The 22,136-nt window shown below is 42.8% G+C and overlaps 1 protein-coding gene and 1 pseudogene across 5 annotated transcripts in view; one reads left to right on the top strand and one right to left on the bottom strand.

Moving 5' to 3' along the window:
- The window catches only part of CSMD2 (CUB and Sushi multiple domains 2), a 984,984-nt gene that overhangs the window by 476,313 nt on the left and 486,535 nt on the right, over positions 1–22,136 (top strand). The window lies entirely within an intron of this gene.
- LOC132780469 (protein FAM117B pseudogene) lies at positions 17,963–18,834 on the bottom strand (annotated as a pseudogene).

Genomic DNA, 22,136 nt, shown 5'->3' with positions numbered 1-22,136 from the left:
GAAGAAGCCCCCCCAGGCAAGAATGGCGGTGGGGGACACCCTGCACCGCAACTTCTTTGGCCCGGTAAGTCAGGCCATGCTATTTCATGGATTGAACCCTGTACTCGATTATTTGAAATACCCAATTTTCCCTTATGAACATGCTCGTGTTTTGGAATTTGCTGGTGTGGCCCTTTTCTCTGTAAACATACATATGGAGGGAACATGGGAGATTACCTTCTCCGTAGTTGTCTGCCAGGATCTGAACCTTTTTTCTTAGCGAGGTTGGACTGGCATCCTTCTTGCTGTGTTTCTGCAGGTGATGATGATATACATTTGGGGGCATTTCTATTTAAACTTGAGGAATTTCAGACCTTCAGGTGAGTAGAATTTGGACTCGGTAATTGAAACGAGAGATACTTCAATTGCCATGACCTGACACCAATTGCTAATCCCCACAAGAGCAGACCCATTGAACCAATGCAAACTTGTTTTTTGTAAGTAGCATTGATTCAGTCATTGATTCAGTGGCTCTACTCAAGTTGGGAACAACGATTGAATTTAGGTCTATGCAACCGTACCTAAATTCTACCCATTGTAGTTTTGTAGGTGACATCTGAATGCTTGGTTCTCATGATGTGAATGAGCCAGCAGGAGCATTGGTATATTTCAAAGCTCCACCTCGAACCAAAACTATTGACTTGCCATCATCAACAGAGAGACATAAGTGATCCATACTGGCTTAAAGTCCCTGGATATGCTTCAGATGTATTTTCCTGATAAAAATCTGCCAAATTCACCTTGAATCATTTCACTGTGGGCAAGATTATAGTAAGGACCTGTAGCTGCAATATTTTTGTGGATTTTGGAGCATTTCAGCCTGCCAGGCTTCAGTGCATTTCCTCCCAGCTTTCTGTGTCTTGTGTATATTTGTTATATAAATTTAACTAGTGTTGTGTGTTTTCATTTGATCTTGTGGTGGCAGAACTGAAGATTGATAGGTCATAGGTTCAAATCTGGGGAGAGCGCAAATGAGCTCCTTCTGTCAGCTCCAGCTCCCCATGCGTGATCGTATCTCTCTCCATAAACCAGCCCGAACTCTTTGATCTTCAGGGGAGGCCCTTCTTTCGCCATTGCCAGTTTCTCAGGCTCGCCTTGTGGGTACAAGGGAGAGAGCCTTCTCCCGAGTCCCCATTGGGGGAGATGCTGGTGGGGTACAGTACAAATAAAGATGATGATGATGATGATGATGATGATTATTATTATTATTATTATTATGCGGGGACATGAGAGAAGCCTCCCACAAGGATGGTAAAACATCTAAAACATCCAGGTGTCCCCTCGGCCAATTCTCTCACACCGGAAACGACTTGCTGTTTTCTGATACGAAAACAAAATTGAGCTGCAAGAAGTGGTGGGTAATAAATTCGTCGCCGTCGTCGTCATCGCCATCATTGTCTTCTTCATTGCCATCATCTCTTCTGTATTTAGCAATGGCAAGCAAGAAAGATTCTAGTGCTCTATGATGTTTTCATCTTTTGGCACCTTGTAGCAATGACCTCAGAATTAAAAGAACAATTCTAATAAACCTCAGCTTGATCAACAATAAGATGGAGATATATTTTCACCTATGGTCCTTCCTCATTATAGATTGATATACAATATAACCTGTTTTCCCCTCTAGACCAGAGGTCCTCAAACTTTTTATAGAGAGGGGCAGGTCACACTCCCTCAAACTGTTGGAGGGCTGGATTATAATTTGAAAGAAACAAACATGAATTCCTATGCACACTGCACATATCTTATTTGTAGTGGAAAAACACTTAAAAACAATAGAATAATTAAAATGAAGAACAATTTTAACAAATATAAATTTATTAGTATTTCAATGGGAAGTGTGGGCCTGCTTTTGGCTGTTGAGATAGGATTGTTGTTGTTGTGTGCTTTCAAATTGTTTCAAATTTAGGTTGACACTGAGCGAGGGCCGGGTAAATAACCTTGGAGGGCTGTATCCGGCCCCCGGACCTTAGTTTGAGAACCCTTGCTCTAGACTGACAACCACAATTTCATATATGTCATCTCTAGGCATTTTCAAGGTCTTCCAGAACCATTTTATGGCATTCTTGTGCCAGAAGTCCTTCATTTCAATATCCACAGTTTCACATATCCACACGAATTACAGAAATGTATCCCTTCTGGATATGCGGGTCATACTGTATTTAATTATTCTCTGTCCTTTCCGTTATTTCTAACCTCCTTGGGAAAATGGAACAAGCATATTTTTATTACTATTCAGAGAGAGAAAGAGTAATTTGATAACATTCCCTTCAGCAAGTGCTCTATTATCTTGCTAATTCAACCTCAATGATACTTCAAAATTCCCAGTTTCTCAGAGTTCAGAGGGGCATTTTCATCTCAGTTTCCCTCCCCTCCTCTGGCTCATGTTTCTTCAACCCCTCATTTAGCTCATTTAGTTTCCTTGTATTGGAGAACAATTTGTCAGGAACCAACAACCTTTGGAGTGATGATCTCAGGCAATGAGGGGAAAGGCACCATTTGATAGAGGTCGTGCATAAAATGGCGTTGGAGACACATCGGTTAATTCCCATCTCAGCAGTGCACTTTCCTTTGTACCTGGGTTTAAGTAAATAATTGAACAAAACTGGGCAACCTCTACTCACAAGAGGATCATGACCAGAATAACAAATCTAAGAGGCATTTGATGGAGCAGTACATATGATTTTTGGATTTTCTTTTACAAATAACAGATCTGTTTCCAAGCTGTTGTCCTGGGCATTGGGGACTGACACAACTGAATGTTCCATTGCAAAAAAATAGAAAGAGAAACAAATTCTCACTCCTAGACAACTAATGTATTAAGAAGGACGATGATCTTGGACTCTCTCCTTGGAATTGTGCTTTCTGATGGTTTGATGTACAAAAACTTTGTTTCATGACAAAAGTATAAAGAAGTATTATCACATTACCTTCAGGCTGTCAGATATATATGAAACTAAAGGAATGTCATGATTAATCTTGAATCCCATCTCCAAGATATCTTATTGTGTACATACAGGCAATCCCCGAGTTACATACATCCAACTTTCATATGACTCATAGTTAAGAATGGCAGTGAAGACAACAGGAAGTGAGAGAAATCTGCCTCTAGGAAGAGAAATGTACTCCTTAAAGAGTTATCATGAATAAAAGGTTTTTTCACTGACGCTCTACTACCATTCCTTGTTTCTGTAAGTCATTTTTTTCAAAATCCAATTATTACAGGTGTGTTGTTGGAAATAGCAACCTCCCAAGCCTTTCACTATTTCTTTGTTAATGTATATATTTGCTAACCTGTATTCTATGAGTATGTTGATTTGCCAGTTTGACTTACCTCTTTGGTGTGAGAGGAGTAATAGATGTAATTGTACTGAGCATGTGCTGTCGCGCGCTGGGCCTATAGCAATTGGCTTTTGAACAGGACGTGCTCTTTGTGCCCAGCAGCAAGCCGGGGTGTCTCAGCTGAGAGGCTCTTTGGATTTTCCTATACAAAAGTCTTTAGAAGCTTAAAAAGTTTAACAAAGTTCTTTATTATTGCTTAGGTCTTCAACAAACAATTAAATACTTCTTAAATCTTCAACAAGTCAAACAAATGCTTCTTATCTTGCCCACAAAGGACAGGCAACTGGCTTCGTGAACTGTTTCTTTTCTTTAAGAGGAGAACCCTTTTTAACCACTCCCTGGGGCAATCTGTTTTCTAGGCTCTGCTGGTGTGGGCCCTACTCCCGGCTCCAATTGCTTCTGGTTACCTGAGTAGACCTACCAGCCAAGACTTTGTAGATTTTCCAGCTGGAGTCCTTTGGATTTTTTCCACGAATGATGTTGAGCTGTTTCTTTAACCCCAACAAGGGTTGTGCTGTTAAACTGTTTTCCTTAGAAGCTTTAAGGCTGTTTCGGCCGGATGTTGTGAGAAACGAAGCTTCTCTACAGGTGGGGAAAGCTCACGTCCTGTAACTGGGCTTCCAAAACTGTAAGACTGCCTGAAGTCTTTCTTTTCCCTCCCAGAGCCCTGGGGAAAGGCGTGGAACCAAAAACTTAACGATGATTGATGGGCCATTTGCCCTATAATTGCAAACCAAAGGAAGCCACCTTATTGCAAAATGCATGGAACTTTGGAATACATGCAAACACTCAAAGAAAGAAAAGGAAGTTGGAGCTCCTAGTACAGCCGTACCAGCACAGAGCATGTTCAGACTCAGGACTCCATTTTGTATTCAGTCTGCTTACCATCTCATTGGAGGTGAATGTGTTTGTATCAGACTTCACAACTTCAACTTCAAAGAAACAACCATCCACTGCTAACCAAATATATTTTTGTAGTGGCACGTCTTTATCCTTGGCAGTTTAAAGACATGGCTTTTCAGTTTAACAGCGGAGTTACCTCTGTGCCATTACACGAATGCTTATGAATATCACTTGTTCAAAGAATTGATTTCTAAAAAGGTCATGCTTTTTCTTGGCTAGTGGTTTTCAAAAGGCAGACTCCACATATTTGTGGAGATTCACATTTGCTAAACCGATATGACATTATTTTTACCTACCTCTTTTATTCTTATACAACTAGAGGCTAAACATATTCTTAGATGATTGTGGCCCCCAATATAGCATGTCTTGTGATCTTCACTGAGTGGAGAAGATAGGGTGGTAGATATGAGATCCAGTTATCTACCTGCAAGCTTTGATAGCATAAGAGTTGGAAATTCCATAACCTGCTGGAAATCTCATAATCTATTGGGATTAACTGCAAGAGAATTCCTCCATATCTCTTTGTTCTTGGTAGCTGTAGCTCAACCAGGTCTTTGTTCCAGACACTTCAGAATCTGAAAGTGCTCTCGGTACTCATCCACATGGCATTCCAAGTCTCAAGTCTACTTTACAAATGAGAAGGTCATTAGAACATCCATGTCTCTCATCCTCATTCACACTAGAGCCATCCCCGTTTTCAAACTCTCAACCACTCACTACAAATATACAAATGCCTCCGCCTCCTGGAATGTAGGTTGGCTCTTCACTCCTTTCCTTTTGTTGGTAGGCAAGGGACATACATACACTGACAATTTAATCTGGTGGGCAAGAGCCCCCCTCCCCTATAATTGAGCTCTCCTCCGCAAATTACCTGCTTCTCTTCTTTATATCGCACGAGTTTTTAATTCGTTTTAATCAGATGGTCTTTTAATCATTACATGTGCCTGTCCACTATTATTTTGTCTGTGATTATTGTAATTTTTACATTGTTATGTATGCATATGTTTTATGTTAATATGATGTTATTGTTTATTGTTCGCGTTTTCGGTTTGTGTTTTGGTTTTTTTCTTTATTGTAATTGTTGTAATGAATCATAGAATCATAGAATCAAAGAGTTGGAAGAGACCTCTTGGGCCATCCAGTCCAACCCTCTGCCAAGAAGCAGGAATATTGCATTCAGATCACCCCTGACAAATGGCCATCCAGCCTCTGCTTAAAAGCTTCAGTTTGTAATGCAGTTCAACAGTGACAAATACAAGATACTCCACTTTGGCAGGAAAAACGAAAGGCAAAGATACAGAATGGGGGATGCCTGGCTCGAGAGCAGTACGCATGAAAAAGATCTTGGAGTCCTAGTGGACAACAAGTTAAACATGAGCCAACAATGTGATGTGGCGGCAAAAAAAGCCAATGGGATTTTGGCCTGCATCAATAGGAGCATAGTGTCTAGATCTAGGGAAGTAATGCTACCCCTCTATTCTGTTTTGGTTAGACCACATCTGGAATACTGTGTCCAGTTCTGGGCACCACAATTCAAGAGAGATATTGACAAGCTGGAATGTGTCCAGAGGAGAGCGACTAAAATGATAAAAGGTCTGGAGAACAAGCCCTATGAGGAGCGGCTTAAGGAGCTGGGCATGTTTAGCCTGAAGAAGAGAAGGCTGAGAGGGGATATGATAGCCATGTATAAATATGTGAGAGGAAGCCACAGGGAGGAGGGAGCAAGCTTGTTTTTGCTTCCCTGGAGACTAGGACGCGGAACAATGGCTTCAAACTACAAGAGAGGAGATTCCATCTGAACATGAGGAAGAACTTCCTGACTGTGAGAGCCTTTCAGCAGTGGAACTCTCTGCCCCGGAGTGTGGTGGAGGCTCCTTCTTTGGAAGCTTTTAAACAGAGGCTGGACGGCCATCTGTCAGGGGTGATTTGAATGCAATATTCCTGCTTCTTGGCAGGGGGTTGTACTGGATGGCCCATGAGGTCTCTTCCAACTCTTTGATTCTATGATTCTATGATTCTATGTTGTTTGGGCTTGGCCTCATGTAAGCCGCTCCGAGTCCCCATCGGGGAGATGGTGGCGGGGCATAAATAAAGTTTATTATTATTATTATTATTATTATTATTATTATTATTATTATTGGCTCCATGGCAGTTACATGATGCAAAGACCCATCTGACCACCACATTAGGCAAAGTTTCTCAAGCTCCACGGCAGCCAGATATTTCAAAGGGGGTGGGGGGGGGCAGGGGGGCAACCTTTATAAAAAGAGAAACTTTTACAAGCTTTCTTGTAGTGGTGGCCTCAGAGTTCCAGATTGTTTATAGCCATCACTTGGTGTTCCTGCCAATGCAAGCAAAGGCACACACTTGGCTCAATGCTTCTCTGAGTTGCAAGGACATCTTTGCTTGCATTTACAAGGGTGCCAGGTGACAGCTGCAATCTTTGTGGAGTGCCAAGTGCAACACTACAACAACAAACAATGACACAGGCAAGGGTTATTACCCAGCAGGGCCAAAGTAGGTTTGGCACCACTGGACAATGAGGACTTTGCTTCCACCACAGGAGAAGAACACTATGAATACTAAGGCAGAATCTGTGGCTGATCTGAAGTAGCCCCAGATTTATTTGGTCTTTCAGAGCTGCACTAAAACATTTCTATTCAAGCAGGCTTTTTCAACACATGAGCAGGAGAGCTTTATATGGGGTTATTTTTGTTTTTTCCTACATAAGTATGTGTCTTTATCCTGTTTTATCTGTCTTCAATTGTTCTTAAAATGTTGTTGAGCATATTTTGAATTGTTTTTGAAGCTGCCTTGGGAGGAAGTCACCATACAAATGCAACACATCAATAATAAATATAAATACAAATACAACTTCCAAATAAAATCTACCTTTTTTGCTCAGTCTTCTCTTCAACATGCCTATTCTTACCTCCCCAATAGACATAATATGAGATGCCTCTAAAAAGCTTGGACAGGTAGAAAACGGGAGGCCCATTGAGCTCTTTTGTGTGTATTCAAACGACAAGAAAGGAGATTCCATCTGAACATGAGGAAGAACTTCCTGACTGTGAGAGCCGTTCAGCAGTGGAACTCTCTGCCTCGGAGTGTGGTGGAGGCTCCTTCTTTGGAAGCTTTTAAACAGAGGCTGGATGGCCATCTGTCAGGGGTGATATGAATGCAATATTCCTGCTTCTTGGCAGGGGGTTGGACTGGATGGCCCATGAGGTCTCTTCCAACTCTATGATTCTATGATTCTATGATGTATTATTATTATTATTATTATTATTATTATTATTATTATTATTGATCTGGGCAATTGCCGTATACTAAAGGAATTGCAGCTAAGATTTCTGTAGTAGAAGAAAAAAAAGTCAGAAAAGTGGACAGATCTATTAATTCTCAATTCAAGGTGCATGTTATCACCTAAACCAGGCATCCTCAAACTGCGGCCCTCCAGCTGTTTTGGCCTCCAGTTCCCAGAATTCCTGACCATTGAACAAGTTGCCTAGGGCTTCTGGGAGTTGGAGGCCCAAACAGCTGGAAGACTGCAGTTTGAGGATGCCTGACCTAAACGGTTCGGGACTTAGCTGTCTTCACAAGCGCATCTTCCCCTATGAACATGTGTGGTCACTAAGATCTTCTAGGGAGGCCCCACAAGCGCGGTTGTTGGAGATGAGGGAATGGGCCTTCTTGCTGGTGACACCCTGGCTCTGGAACTTTCTTCCCAGGGAGATAAGATTGGTGCCCAAACTGTCCACTTTTTGTAAAGACCTAAAAATGTAGATGTTCCATGGTGCCTTTGATTATACAGATCACTAGATATGTTTGCCTCCAGCCATAAACCAATATCTGGCCTCTGCACTTTACCACTGATCCCTTCCCTACAGATATAGTGTTCAAATTGACATTACCTTCACCATCATCTAATTCCTGCACTTTTTCCACCTGCCCGGTCCCTGCAACCACAATTTTCCTGCACAAGCCTTTGCCCACTCAAGTTTAGTAATTGATTACCATGTCAGTCCATGGGTTGACTGATATTATTTTAAGTTGTTTATGTTGTTTTATGATGTTGTTCTTGTAAAGTTTCATTTGTGCTATGTTTTAATTCTATGTTTGACCGAGCTTGTCCCCACGTAAGCCGCCCCATCCCTTTGGGAACATGGTGGCGGGACACTATTAAGTTATTATTATTATTATTATTATTATTATTATTATCATTATTATCTAAAGCACTATTGGTAAAATCCTTGAAATTAAAAAGTGGTGAGGGAATGGGAAAGGTGCAGAAAAATGAGCAATACCAAGGCCCACTTTAGAATATAAGGTAGAGATCCATATGAAGCCAGTATATTTCAGGTATTTTAAAATACCTTGCACTTACATCAATAATTGGTTTCCCTAGAGGTATTTAGATAACCCTCCATTGCTACTTTTTTGGAAGATCAGTAAAAAGGTTTTTTTAAAAAAAAAATCTGACTAGCTTTCTGAGAGCAAGAGTTTGGCTTCAGTTTTAATATCAACCACTGCAGGGGTTGTTACTCCATTTTAAATTAATTGTTTTAAATTATGCTTGATTTCTTCTCCTTCCTCTCTCTTTTCCCTCTTTATCCTTTTGTGTATTAATATCATTTATCTTGGAGACATTAGTGGCCTAAAGAAAATAAATAAATCTTCATTACTGGAGACAGTACATTCATCGTACGTACAATTGCCCCGAACCGAGAGCCATCTAGCTCAAAGCGCGTGGGACACAATCCAGCCCAAATTCTACTGTTTTGAAGTCTCATTGATTTCACTGAAGAGTTCTGGCACACCATTCAATAATTCAAGTTGAAATCAATGAGGCTGAGAAGTAATGAACTTTGTCTGCATTGTTTCTTTGGCAATACTAATACAAAATGTGGCTATTCCTTCATGCATAGGTCCTGCTGCAAGCCTATTTGTGAGAGCTTTCTTCCATATGTGCATTGTATTGTATTACATTGCATTTTGCATTGCATTGCACACACTTCAAATATTGCATTGCATCCATTGCATTGTATTGCATTGCATGCACTGTATTCCATTTCTTTATATCAGGTTATGTGCTTTGGAGACCACGTGACATGACACTTACTGAATTGCGCTGACTTCCAGTTTGCCTTTGAGCTCAATTGAAGGTGCTTGTTTTGAACTACAAAGCCCCAACAGCTTGTAACTGAAATAGCTACTGTATGTACACACAACAGAGATTCTTCTGCAGCAGGACCCCAACTTTGAAACAACCCTCCCCAGGGGCGGCTCAACACATTACGCAAAGTAAGCATTTGCAGTAGAGTTGATTTTGCCCAGGGGCGCTCTTGAGGCGCTCTTGGGGGAAAATAGACCTTAGTGCTGTCTGGAACAGGGGCGGCTCAACCTATTACGCAAAGTAAGCATTTGCAGTATAGTTGATTTTGCCCAGGGGCACTCTTGAGGGAAAATAGACCTTGGCATATGTGAGTTGTAGTTACTGGGATGTATAGTTCACCTACAATCAAAGAGCATTCTGAACTCCACCAGTGATGGAATTGAACCAAATATGGCACACAGAACTCCCACGACAAACAGAAAGTGATTGGTTGGGGGGGGTTGCAAAATATTGTTTGCTTACCGTTGAAAATTACCTACGGCCACCTCTGCCCCTCCCAAAGAAGTTAAGTTGACTCCATTTCTAGGATGGACTTTCGGCATTGGGCAATGATTCTGGAGACCAGGATTAAAGTCTCTGCTTGGCCATGGACTTGGGTCCATAAAGAGTCATGATAGATTCTGCTTAAGATCACCCAAAGTCAGAAATAACTTGAAGGCACACAGGAACAATAAACGATCCTAGAAAGAGGATTAAAGAACCTAGGAGCAACCATCAAGAAGGATCTGTGATGGTAGGACCAAACAAAATGTCTCTTCAAAGATCTCAGAACTTAAAAAGGTAAAGGTAAAGGTAGTCCCCTGACATTAAGTCCAGTCATGTCTGACTCTGGGGTGTGGTGCTCATCTCCATTTCTAAGCCGAAGAGCCAGCGTTGTCCGTAGACACCTCCAAGGTCATGTGGCCGGCATGACTGCATGGAGCGCCGTTACCTTCCCGCCGGAGCGGTACCTATTGATCTACTCACATTTGCATGTTTTCGAACTGCTAGGTTGGCAGAAGCTAGGGCTGAAAGCAGAAGCTCACGCCGCTCCCCGGAATTGAACCTGCGACCTTTCAATCAACAAGCTCAGCAGCTCAGTGCTTTAACCCACTGCACCACCGGGGGCCCCTATCTCAGAACTTAGACCTTTCATATTCAGGACTGGTCCAAGCCGGTGGTACTTATGGCCTTTGGAGAAGAATGAAGTCCTGAAGCACATAAATGATTCCTCTCATCTTCTTTTCATAGCATTGTACTAAGCAACTGACATTCATGACAGCCCTGTGACACTGTGTGGATTGTCTTGTTTCTTTTCTGCCCCCGTTCCTACTGAAAGTTGTATCTCAGCATCCACAGCTTAGCCCGTCTCTTTTAGTTCACCCTTTCCTTGCGACAACTCAACAACACCCCCCTCCCCAAATCTCCAGCATAGTATTTAATACTTGTCTTAGCACTTGACAACCCATCTTTTGCTAGGAAGATTTTCAACATTTGCAGGTTGTTGGTTTTTTCCCCCTTCGCTCCCTTGACGTCTCTGATAAGTCGGTAACACCACAATAAAATGGAACAAGGAGTTATCAGATAGTGGTTTATAGGGAACTATAATTTAAAAATGACTGGCCTCGCCCGATAACAAAAGTAAGGTACATTGAGCTTGCTTTATGTTCTGATAGGAGAAAACTGGATGTCGAAAAACCTCAGTGCCTTCATAATATGCCTGTGTCTGCCTCTGTGTGTGTGTCAGAGGATTGACTTAAAAGCTTAGGCTTATCTCCATGGAGAATCTCATCTTTTATTTCTTTGCAGAATAAATGTTAGTGGACATTTTTACAAGAGGATACACCAGCTCTTTCCTATCCTTTGTTTTCCTGACAAAAACCAGCACAGGCTGGGATCCCAGAAGTTTGTGCCTGGGAATGACAAAATACCTTCCAACTGGCATTCTTGAATGCATGTCCTGTGTATCATGTCAGGTTTGACCTGAGCATAGAATCATAGAATCAAAGAGTTGGAAGAGACCTCATGGGCCATCCAGTCCAACCCCCTGCCAAGAAGCAGGAATATTGCATTCAAATCACCCCTGACAGATGGCCATCCAGCCTCTGTTTAAAAACTTCCAAAGAAGGATCCTCTACCACACTCCGAGGCAGAGAGTTCCACTGCTGAACGGCTCTCACAGTCAGGAAGTTCTTCCTCATGTTCAGATGGAATTTCCTTTCCTGTGGTTTGAAGTCATGGTTCCATTGCGTCCTAGTCTCCAGGGCACCAGAAAACAAGCTTGCTCCCTCCACCCTGTGGCTTCCTCTCACATATTTATACATGGCTATCATATCTCCTCTCAGCCTTCTCTTCTTCAGGCTAAACATACCCAGCTCCTTAAGCCGCTCCTCGTGGGGCTTGTTCTCCAGACCCTTGATCATTTTAGTCGCCCCCCTCTGGACACATTCCAACTTGTCAATATCTCTCTTGAATTGTGGTGCCCAGAATTGGACACAATATTCCAGGTGTGGGCTAACCAAGGCAGAATAGAGGGGTAGCATTACTTCCCTAGATCTAGACACTATGCTCCTATTGATGCAGGCCAAAATCCCATTGGCTTTTTTTGCCGCCATATCACATTGTTGGCTCATGTTTAACTTGTTGTCCATGAGGACTCAAAGATCTTTTTCACACGAACTGCTCTCGAGCAAGGCATTGTCCCCCATTCTGTATCTTTGCATTTCGTTTTTTTCTGCCTGAGTGGAATATCTTGCATTTGTCACCGTTGATGGTCTCCATGGATGGTCTCCATGCCATGGTTTGTCATCTTAATCACACTCGTGTGTTACTTGCCCACAGATGTCACAGTTTTCTTCCATGAAATGTCAGGTGTTATGGGCCTGTGTGAGCCCCCACTTTTTGGTGATGTGGTGACATATGACTGATTCAAGCCTCAATAGAGCAAACGTTACTCACTACCAGTATCTTCCCAGCACATAGCCTGAGTGGTGGGATGACCCACGGACAATATCAAATCAGTGTGTGTGCCATAATGCCAAATCTGCCTAAGCTGTAGTCAATTAAAGAGATTATTGGAAATTCCATAATCTATTGGAAATTCCAGTGCACCATAACCTTATTGAAAAGGTAGCTGAGATGGTTATTTCATGTAGAATTTGCAAATGCAATGGCCCAAAAGATATACAGTGTTCCCGCATTTATCTCAGGGGTTCCGTTCTAGGAACCCCCGCAATAAGTGAAAAACTACGATGTAGAGATGCTATACTGTATATGTACAGTATAGCTCTGCCCACTCCTCTCTCTCCCTCTTTTCTCTCTCTCTCTCTCTTTCTTACTCTCCTCTTTCCCCCTCCCTTCCTCCCTTTCTCCCCCCTTCCCTTGCCGGAGCCACCCTTCTCACTACCTCCCTGCTTTCCCACTGACATGGGGCTCTCACCCGGTTGCCAGAAGAAGAGGGACTGTGAAGAAGCCCTGGTGGAAGTTGCCTTGGCGGTGACCCTCTCCAGCCTCGGCAGAAGAAGCCCCAGCACAGGCCTGTAGCCAGGATTTTGATTTGGGGGGGGGGGGGCTGAGTCTGAGTGAAAGAGGGTCTACCCTAGCAAACCTTTTGTATTGTTGCCCCAATACCCCCATGCATATGGGATATATTGAGTATGGTGATCAGATCATGATATGAATAAACATAACAGTTTAAATAATGCACCAGGAAGGCCTTCTCGCGGACCACCATGAAGCCCCCAAGCCCCCCCCCCCCACCTACATGCCTACCCCAGCAGAAGCTGCCTTGGCGGCGGCCCTCTCCAACCCCAGAGGAAAAACCCCCAGTGGAAGCTGCCTTGGAGGCCCTCTCCGCACCCCTCGCTGGCACCACTTCGGCAAGTGGGGTTTATAGATCTGTGTATACAGTGTTCCCTCAGTACTTGTATTTTAAATTATTTTTTTTAAAAACCGCGAAACAGCGAGTCCGCGGGAAGCGAACTACAGGTACTGAGGGAACACTGTACCCTCCCTTAAAACCTCTTATTTAAAACATGCACTCAAGAGAGAAAAAGGTAGTCTTCATTGAAAAATAACATATCAGATTTACTAATAACTTGTTGTATATATTCACCACACAGATACATAGTCTTTAAATGTCTCATTATATCTGTACTCGCTCAAGTCTGAAAGGAGACAAATTGCAATCCACTTCCATTAAGGTCTAAAAGCATACATGTCCACCTCCAAAGAGATGGTAAGCAGACACATCCACCTCCATTGACGTGGTAAACAGACTGAATACAAAATGGAGTCCTGAGTCTCCACATGCTCAGTATAATCACATATCTATAACTCCTCCCACACCAAAGAGGTAAGTTAAACTGGCAAATCAACATACACATAGAATACAGGTTAGCAAATATATGTACTTTAACAAATGAACAGTGAAAGGCTTGGCAGGTTGCTATTTCCAACAGAGATTACCATTTTCCCACCCCACAGTTGCCTCCATGCATCCGGTGCAGCCTCACATCTCCTTCCTAAATAATGGCAAGAACAAGCCTCTTTTTATGCACTCATTCATGCACCTTGCTCTCTTTACCACTGTTTTAATGTTCTCTTCCCCTCTTCATTCTGCATTTTAGTTCTTTTTTGTCTCTCATTGTCAGGTAACTCACATTCAGCTGTTGGGCAGCACAAAATGCTGTCTTTAGAGTATAAATGACCTCTTTCCATGCTGCAATACCATTGAAGAGCAGTTGCCATGCAAAGAGAGGCATGGTGTATGTTATGAGAAGTGAGGAGGGGAGGGGTAGAAAGCATTTTGGGAATTAGAAAGCCAATACAGCATGTTGTGCCATCTTTGACTCGGGTCCAACACCTGTCAAATCAGGAAGCAGACTTGGCAATGTGATTTCATACTCTCATAATCATACTTCAGCATACTCTTTCAGCACTATCAGTGTTCTGTCACCAGCTGGGGCTGTAAAGAATTTCCTTTAGAACAGGACGTGCAACCTTTGCCCAGTGGGAAGCCAGGGGGCCCAAGGAGAAATTCTCAGAGGTTTTCCACCACAAATGATCTTTAGATGGCTTGTGAAGTATAACAAAGTCTTTTATTAATGAACAATCAAACAGAAACTTCTCTTGTCTTCAATAAAGCTAAACAAATGCTTCCAGGCTTTATGCAACTGGTGACTTCCTAATCTTGCCCATGAAGGGCAGGCAACTGTCTTCAATAACTTCTTATTTACTTTAAAGGAAAATCTCCTTCTTAAGTTCTCCCAGGCTGACTGTAATCTAACCTTTACTGATGTGGGCTGCGCTACCTGGTCGAACTGTGTCTCGAAGCACCGAGTGGACCTACCGGTAAAGGCTTAGATATTCTCCAGCTGGAGTTCTTTGGTCTTTAGGGCTGTTTTCCTGGAAATCTTTGGAGACTCTTAAGACTGTTTTCCCCCGGAAAATCTTAAGGGTTGAAGCTTTTACAGGGGAAGCTTGCACACGTCCTGTACATTAGCTTTCCTTGCTGAGACTAACAAAAAATGGCTCCCTTACCTTCCCAATTGCCCTGAGTAAGGGGCGGAACCAAAACTTAACGATGATGGACAGGTGACTTGCCCTATGACTACAACCAAAGGAAGCCACCTATCTGCAGACTCCTTGAAACCTTGGACTGCAAGCAAACATTTAATACAAAGCAAATAAAGCTGGAGCTCCTGGTACAACTGTACCAGTACAATCAGTGTTAGAAGCCCCCGGTGGTGCATTGGGTTAAAACCTTGTGCCGACCGGACTGCTGACCAAAATGTTGGTGGTTCAAATCCAGGGAGCGAGGTTCCAGCTTGCCATGCAGAGACATGAGAGAAGCCTCCCACAGGATGGTAACACATCCAGGAGTCCCCTGGGCAACGTTCTTGCAGATGGCCAATTCTCTCACACCAGAAGTGACTTGTAGTTTCTCAAGTTGCTCCTGACACATAAAAATCTACCAGTGTTCCATAAGGTTTTTTTTATGTTTAGAGAAATTGTGCGATTCCAGCTTTTAAAAACACGAAATGCAAATATAACTGTAAAATATAAAGCAAAAAGAAAATGACCAGCTTGGGAATAGTGAGGGTTCAAGTTGAGAGGAGGACAGTCCTATTCCATGACATCACTTTACAGCTGACATGCTGACACAGAAGTGAAACAAACTGATTGCACTAAAGTAAGTGATGGAAATGCTGCAATTGCTAGTTATGTACCAAGTTTAGTAGACAGGAGAAACATAGGGAGGAGGCAAACCGGTAGCAGGATGCACACAGTAATACATTATGCAAAAGGGACACAGTCATCAAATGTGATGGTCCAGCTGCAATGCTGGTTTGCCTGCCTCATACAGTGAAGCTCCTAGTAGATATTCCCATCAGCAGAGGGCAGTAGATGCCAACATACACAACAACCATCATTACTTAATTCAAGATCTTCTTTAGTAGTGTCTCTAAAATCTACCCAATGCCGCAAGTTCCTCCATCAGGCAATCAGCCTTCAGCCTCCCTCTTAAATCACCCATATAGTGACTGTGTTATTGGTCACAAGCTGGAGGTATAAAGCAGCAAGAGAATGCACAGAAAGATATTTGAACATGGAAGGGGAGGAGGAGAACATATGATCATCATTTGTCAGTGTGATCCTAAGGGAACTACCTTCTTTGTTTCAAATGGGGCAGACTGTCTTCAAAAGCAAATCCCATCCAGTGGGATTTATCATAGTAAGCATGCATCTGTCATAGGCAGATATCATTGAACATCCCATCTCTGCTTGAAGTTGATAGAGAGTGTATGCATGCATGCATGAAGTGGTTAACTCCTGTAATTAAGGAGAATTGATGCAAATGGATATAGGAAATAAACATTTATTATAGGAACTCCATTCTGGGCGCTAAGCTAAGCTAAGATAGAACGGGGGGGGGGGGGGAGTTAGTTTTACTTTTGGAATAGCAAGAATGATGCAAAGAGATGTCGCAAGGCCGAACAGGGTATAGGGTTACAGCCTGTGCTGGATGGGGTCGCACACCCCTTGAAAGTGCAGGTTCGCAGCTTGGGTGTGATCCTGGATTCATCGCTGAGCCTGGAGCCCCAGGTCTCGGCGGTGACCAGGGGAGCATTTGCACAGCTTAGGCTCGTGCGCCAGCTGCGCCCATACCTTGGGAAGTCTGACTTGGCCACGGTAGTCCACGCTCTGGTTACATCCCGCTTAGACTACTGCAACGCTCTCTACGTGGGGTTGCCCTTGAAGACGGCCCGGAAGCTCCAACTGGTCCAACGTGCGGCAGCCATGATACTAACAGGAGTGGGGCGCAGGGAGCATACAACCCCCCTGCTGGACCAGCTCCACTGGCTGCCGATCTGCTACCGGGCTCAATTCAAGGTGCTGGCATTGGCCTATAAAGCCCTAAACGGTTCCGGCCCAAGATACCTAACTGATCGCCTCTCGGCCTATGAGCCCACGAGGACTTTGAGATCTTCCGGGAAGGCCCTGCTCTCGATCCCGCCTGCGTCACAGGCACGGCTGGCGGGGACGAGAGATAGGGCCTTCTCGGTGGTGGCTCCTCGGCTGTGGAACACCCTTCCCGTGGACATCAGGCTAGCTCCCTCCCTGTTGATATTCTGCAGGAAGCTAAAGACCTGGCTGTTTAAGAAGGCATTTGAATAAGAAGTGCAAGGACTGGTAATTTGACCATAGGATTGGAACAACGGAAATGATATCGGATTGTGGGTTTGACGATGAGACGACTCGGAGTTGGCTTTTGTAGTAATGTTGATGTTTTGATGAGTTGTATTGTCGAAGGCTTTCATGGCCGGAATCACTCAGTTCTTGTGGGTTTTTTCGGGCTATATGGCCATGTTCTAGAGGCATTTCTCCTGACGTTTCGCCTGCATCTATGGCAGGCTTCCTCAGAGGTCTGCTGGAGCTGGGAAAAAAGGGGTTTATATATCTGTGGACTGACCAGGGTGAGACAAAAGGCTTTTGTAAGTTGGGCTAGGTGTGAATCTTTTCAACTGACCACCTTGATTAGCATACAATGGGCTGACTGTGCCTGGAGCAAACTCTTAATGAAAGGTGCTTTCATTAAGAGTTTGCTCCAGGCACAGTCAGCCCATTGTATGCTAATCAAGGTGGTCAGTTGAAAAGATTCACACCTAGCCCAACTTACAAAAGCCTTTTGTCTCACCCTGGTCAGTCCACAGATATATAAACCCCTTTTTTCCCAGCTCCAGCAGACCTCTGAGGAAGCCTGCCATAGATGCAGGCGAAACGTCAGGAGAAATGCCTCTAGAACATGGCCATATAGCCCGAAAAAACCCACAAGAACCTTTTGATGAGTTGTTTTTGATAATGATGAATTGTGGATTTTTTACACTATGTCTTGTATTTTGCACCTGTTTTTCTATGTTGTACACCGCAATGAGTCGCCCTTGGGCTGAGAATTGCGGTATATAAGCGTAGTAAATAAATAAATAAATAAATAAAGAGATGCAATTCAGAAGGACTGATCACAGCTAGCTTCAATACAATTCTCTCGGAAGTAAACAAAGCCAAGTTTACCCTTCAGTTTCTTCAGCATGGCCTGAATGCTGGAGCACAGTTATTGGTGGTATTATTTTGCTTGCTCCACAAGACAGTCGGTATTGGTCTGTGCTTGCCGATAAGGCAGCCTTGAAAATAGGCTGCAGCAATGCAGGCGTCATCCCAGCGGGGACGGTTAGGTTGTGAGTAGCACCCTTGGGAGTAAGATCTTGTGCAGGGAGAAGTGGCTTGAGGAAACTGACAAGGCAGAAAGCGGAGCCACTTTTTGGAATGAAATTGACTTTATTCTTATCAGGACAATAAAAGGTTGAGATTTCATGCAACGACTGTTTTGGCCAACTGTCTCCAAACACTTTAAACTTCTCACAGACTTCTGGAGGTTCACATTTGAAGATGTAGCTGTTGTTGGCTTTTGGTGAGGTGGCATATTTGGGCAGGGGAGAACAGTTCCCATTCTCTTTATCTCTGGGGTCCCCAAGCAGGTAATCAGCAGGGCATGGGCTCTCCTCGTTGCTCTCAATGGTGATAGCAAGAGAAGAGCCAGGAGACACAGACTGAGACCGGTTGCTATTGTTGCTGCCCATTTCTGCTCCACCAGGTGTCTGCGTTTCAATGCTGTGGGTACTGCTGCTACACTGCACCAGAGGAGGAGGAACTCTATGCCCATCTGGAACATCTTGTGGAATAAGTTGTTCCTCTTTCTCTCCTGTCTCCTTTATGATTATTTCCATCTTTTGATTCAGCCCCTTTGTGCAGTTACGGAAATTCTATCCTGTCAATTTGGCAATTGGTATGACAGGAACTAGCACAGAGCGAAAGAGCAAAGAGGAGCCAGAAAACATGGGGTGTTCCTTAAGACAGTCAGTCCACAAAAGGTTAAGATAGGTAGATAAGCCATCAAGAGGTTTGAGGTCACTAAAGTCTCTTTAAGGCACAATTAACTCATTAAATGCTTAATATTGTTGCATTTCCAACAGTAATAATACTCTCCGCTAGGCTTGTGCAATCTGGGTAAACCGCGATTCATTTTGGTGTCCCAGATTTTGTTGGTGATTTTCAGGAGCCTCCCAAATTGGGGAGGACAGAAATCCATTTTTGATCTGGGAATCCAAAATATTCATTTTCTGTCTTGCTCATTGGTGGCAATGGGCAGGGACTTCCCATAGGCTCTCCTTCCCCCATCATTTTAGGCATCGTTTATCCTTATATCCTTCATTAAGACCTGGATTAAAAGCATCAAAGTTAAGATACCACTCTTTCTGTGATCCTTTTCCTTCTGTCTGTAGAGGAGACTGGATTTAATGCTTTGTTAAAGCTGTTTCTACTCTAGAGGAGACAGGAGCTGCAGGCACATTCTCTCTCTCCCTGAAGCAGTCAGTTTTCCAAGGCATTTTACGGAGGCTTCCCATTTCCCAGGGAAGGAAGAGGGTTCGACCTGGAGGTATCATACCCTGGGCTTCCATGAAAAACCATTATTTTCTCTTTTGATTTGGAGATGCTGGAGCAGTGCTTTTTCCCCCCTTGTGATTTTCCTTCTAGCAGCTGCCTCCCTCCCTGCACTTCATGTGTAACCAAAAGCAGTAAGTTTTTGGACAGCCACTGTTCTGTTGCGGCTGGTAAAAAAAAATGGAGGCAGAGCTCATGCCATTACAGGCTTCCAAACCAACTGAACCAACCAAACAAGCCGAAGGCAAATGTCCATAACAAAGCAGTGCAAAAACCTACTCTCCTGTGATGAATTGGCCTAGCCTTTTCTCTCCTCTGTTTTACTTCCTTGTTTGTTCTCCCTTTGGTGGGTTTTTTCGTTTGTGCTTAGTTTTAGGAGTGGAGCTTAAATCCTGCTAGAGGCCTGGCTCAGTTGGTTTAGCCCTTTGCCTCAGAGCTTGGCTAAAAGGCTTTCCCCTCCTTTTTAGTGTGTGCCAGAGTTTTAGAGGAGAAGGCCAGAAAATTGTCTGGGTTTCCTTGGCCTGGCAATCTAAACAGGCATTCTATACCACGTATATACCTCACCGTAGTTGTATATACCTTATAGATCTTCATACCTATATATACCTTATAGATCTGCTTAGCAGTATAGCTTGTATGTTGAGATTAATTTCACAATTCAGCAGCAGATCAGTTGCACAACTTCAGCGCTTTCCAGTAGCTTCTTCCTGCACAGTATTTTCAGTCAACTGCTCCCACTGCAGTCACTCTGGAACTCTTTACAGGCACTTGAGCACATGCCTGGCCATTGTCAATTTTACTATTGTTTTTCCCTCCAATCTAGATGACACTACAAACTTACCACAGCACACAGTTATATCTTGTCTTAGCAGACAGGTTCTTTTAATCAATTACACAGAGCCTTCGACAAACAGCATCACAGCACAAGGAGAGAGTATACACTCTACATGACTTCCTTATTTACAATTCTATACAATTACACATAGCAATCTCTGATTGGTTCCCAACTCATTAACTTAACTCAGACCCAGGATTACATCATTCACAATCACCTGGACTAGGTCAGAACACATTCCCCAAATGAAGTTCTATATACAGTTAATGCATGACTCAGCATTTCCAATAGAAGCCTATTAGCAGTGCATGACTCAGCTATATTACATTACAATACATTGTAAAACTTGACATTGTACTATACCATGGCTGTATATACCTCATAGCTATATTTACCAAGTATACAAACTTCATAGATCTTCATAGCTGTGTATACCTCACAGTCACCATAGCTGGTACTTTACCATCAGTATAGCTAGTACTGATCATCATAGCTGTATATTTACCTTATAGTCAATATAGCTTGTACCTTTACCATTTAGTTATTATAGTTCTGTACTTTATCATTTTAGTTCTGTTTTATATTATTAGCCAAGTACCTTACTGAAGACAATATAGCCAAGTATTTACCAATAATTTAGTCCAGTATTTTACTTTCAATAGCCAAGTATTTTATCAAGTGACTTACCACAATTATAATCAAATATTTTACCTCATATTCTATTAATATAGTCAAGTGTTTATTTCCAGTGTAACCAAATTCAATCAACAAACTTCATCCTTGTAATATTTTATTTTGATTTGCCTTTCAAGAACTCTGACTGAAGTTAACTTTGCCTTTTGTTTCCAGTAAACTTATTTGGTTAACTTCAATCCTTTCTCAAGAGTCTTTATTTTTAAAGAACTGAAGTACGTCAAAGGGTTTACTTGATATCCACCGGGAATAGCCAGACATATAGTTTTCCATTCACCCCGGTGTGCCATCACATCTCATAAAAGGTTCATTTTGGTGCATGAGTGTGCATCAATCCCTAGGAATGGAAACATCACTTTCTCCTGCATTTTCCTTGAGTTCTTCCTGATGCAAATGTAAAGTAAATGTAAAGTGTATCCACTGATTATTTCCCCCTCTAAAAAGTGGGCAGAAACAAAGTCAACTTTTATTTGCAGTAGCCTGATTCAACATATCCAACCATATTAGTGATGGCATTGAAATTTACCAGTTTTCTGACTGGGGTCAAATTTGAAGTTAGCAAGGCCCTGAGAAACTTGCATGGGAAGAAAAATGGCACCTCAAAATCTTTAAAAACCTGAAGGGATGCCATGCAGAAAATAGAATGTACTTGCCTTTTCCAGCTGCTCCAGAAACTGGGGCACAAACCAAGGTTTGAACCCAGAACAAGGACAATTCAGCTCTCCAAAGTGAACCTATTGGAAACAGGGTGCTTTTCAAAACACATAACACTCAAACTTGACCTAAAAAATAGATCGCAATACCTTTCTGAAGAAATGTACTATTGTATTGTCGAAGGCTTTCATGGCTGGAATCACTCAGTTCTTGTGGGTTTTTTCGGGCTATATGGCCATGTTCTAGAGGCATTTCTCCTGACGTTTCGCCTGCATCTATGGCAAGCATCCTCAGAGGTGAGGTCTGACCCGAAAAAACCCACAAGAACTGAAATGTACTATTCTTTTAGGAATACATCCAACCTGACAAAAAAAAAATTGCAATCAACCGGACAACAGCTGGTTTCAGGTTGAAAAGGAGATTTAAAACGAGATCAGGTCACAAAAATATCAGCTCATGAATTCAAGAATGGGGAACTTTGAACAGCAATAACACAGCCTTGCCTATTCCTGAATA

Source organism: Anolis sagrei, chromosome X (assembly GCF_037176765.1).
Source record: "Anolis sagrei isolate rAnoSag1 chromosome X, rAnoSag1.mat, whole genome shotgun sequence".
NCBI classification, from domain to species: Eukaryota; Metazoa; Chordata; class Lepidosauria; order Squamata; family Dactyloidae; genus Anolis; species Anolis sagrei.
Note: the sequence above shows the minus strand (reverse complement) of the source record. Positions and strands in the feature narration are given on the sequence as shown.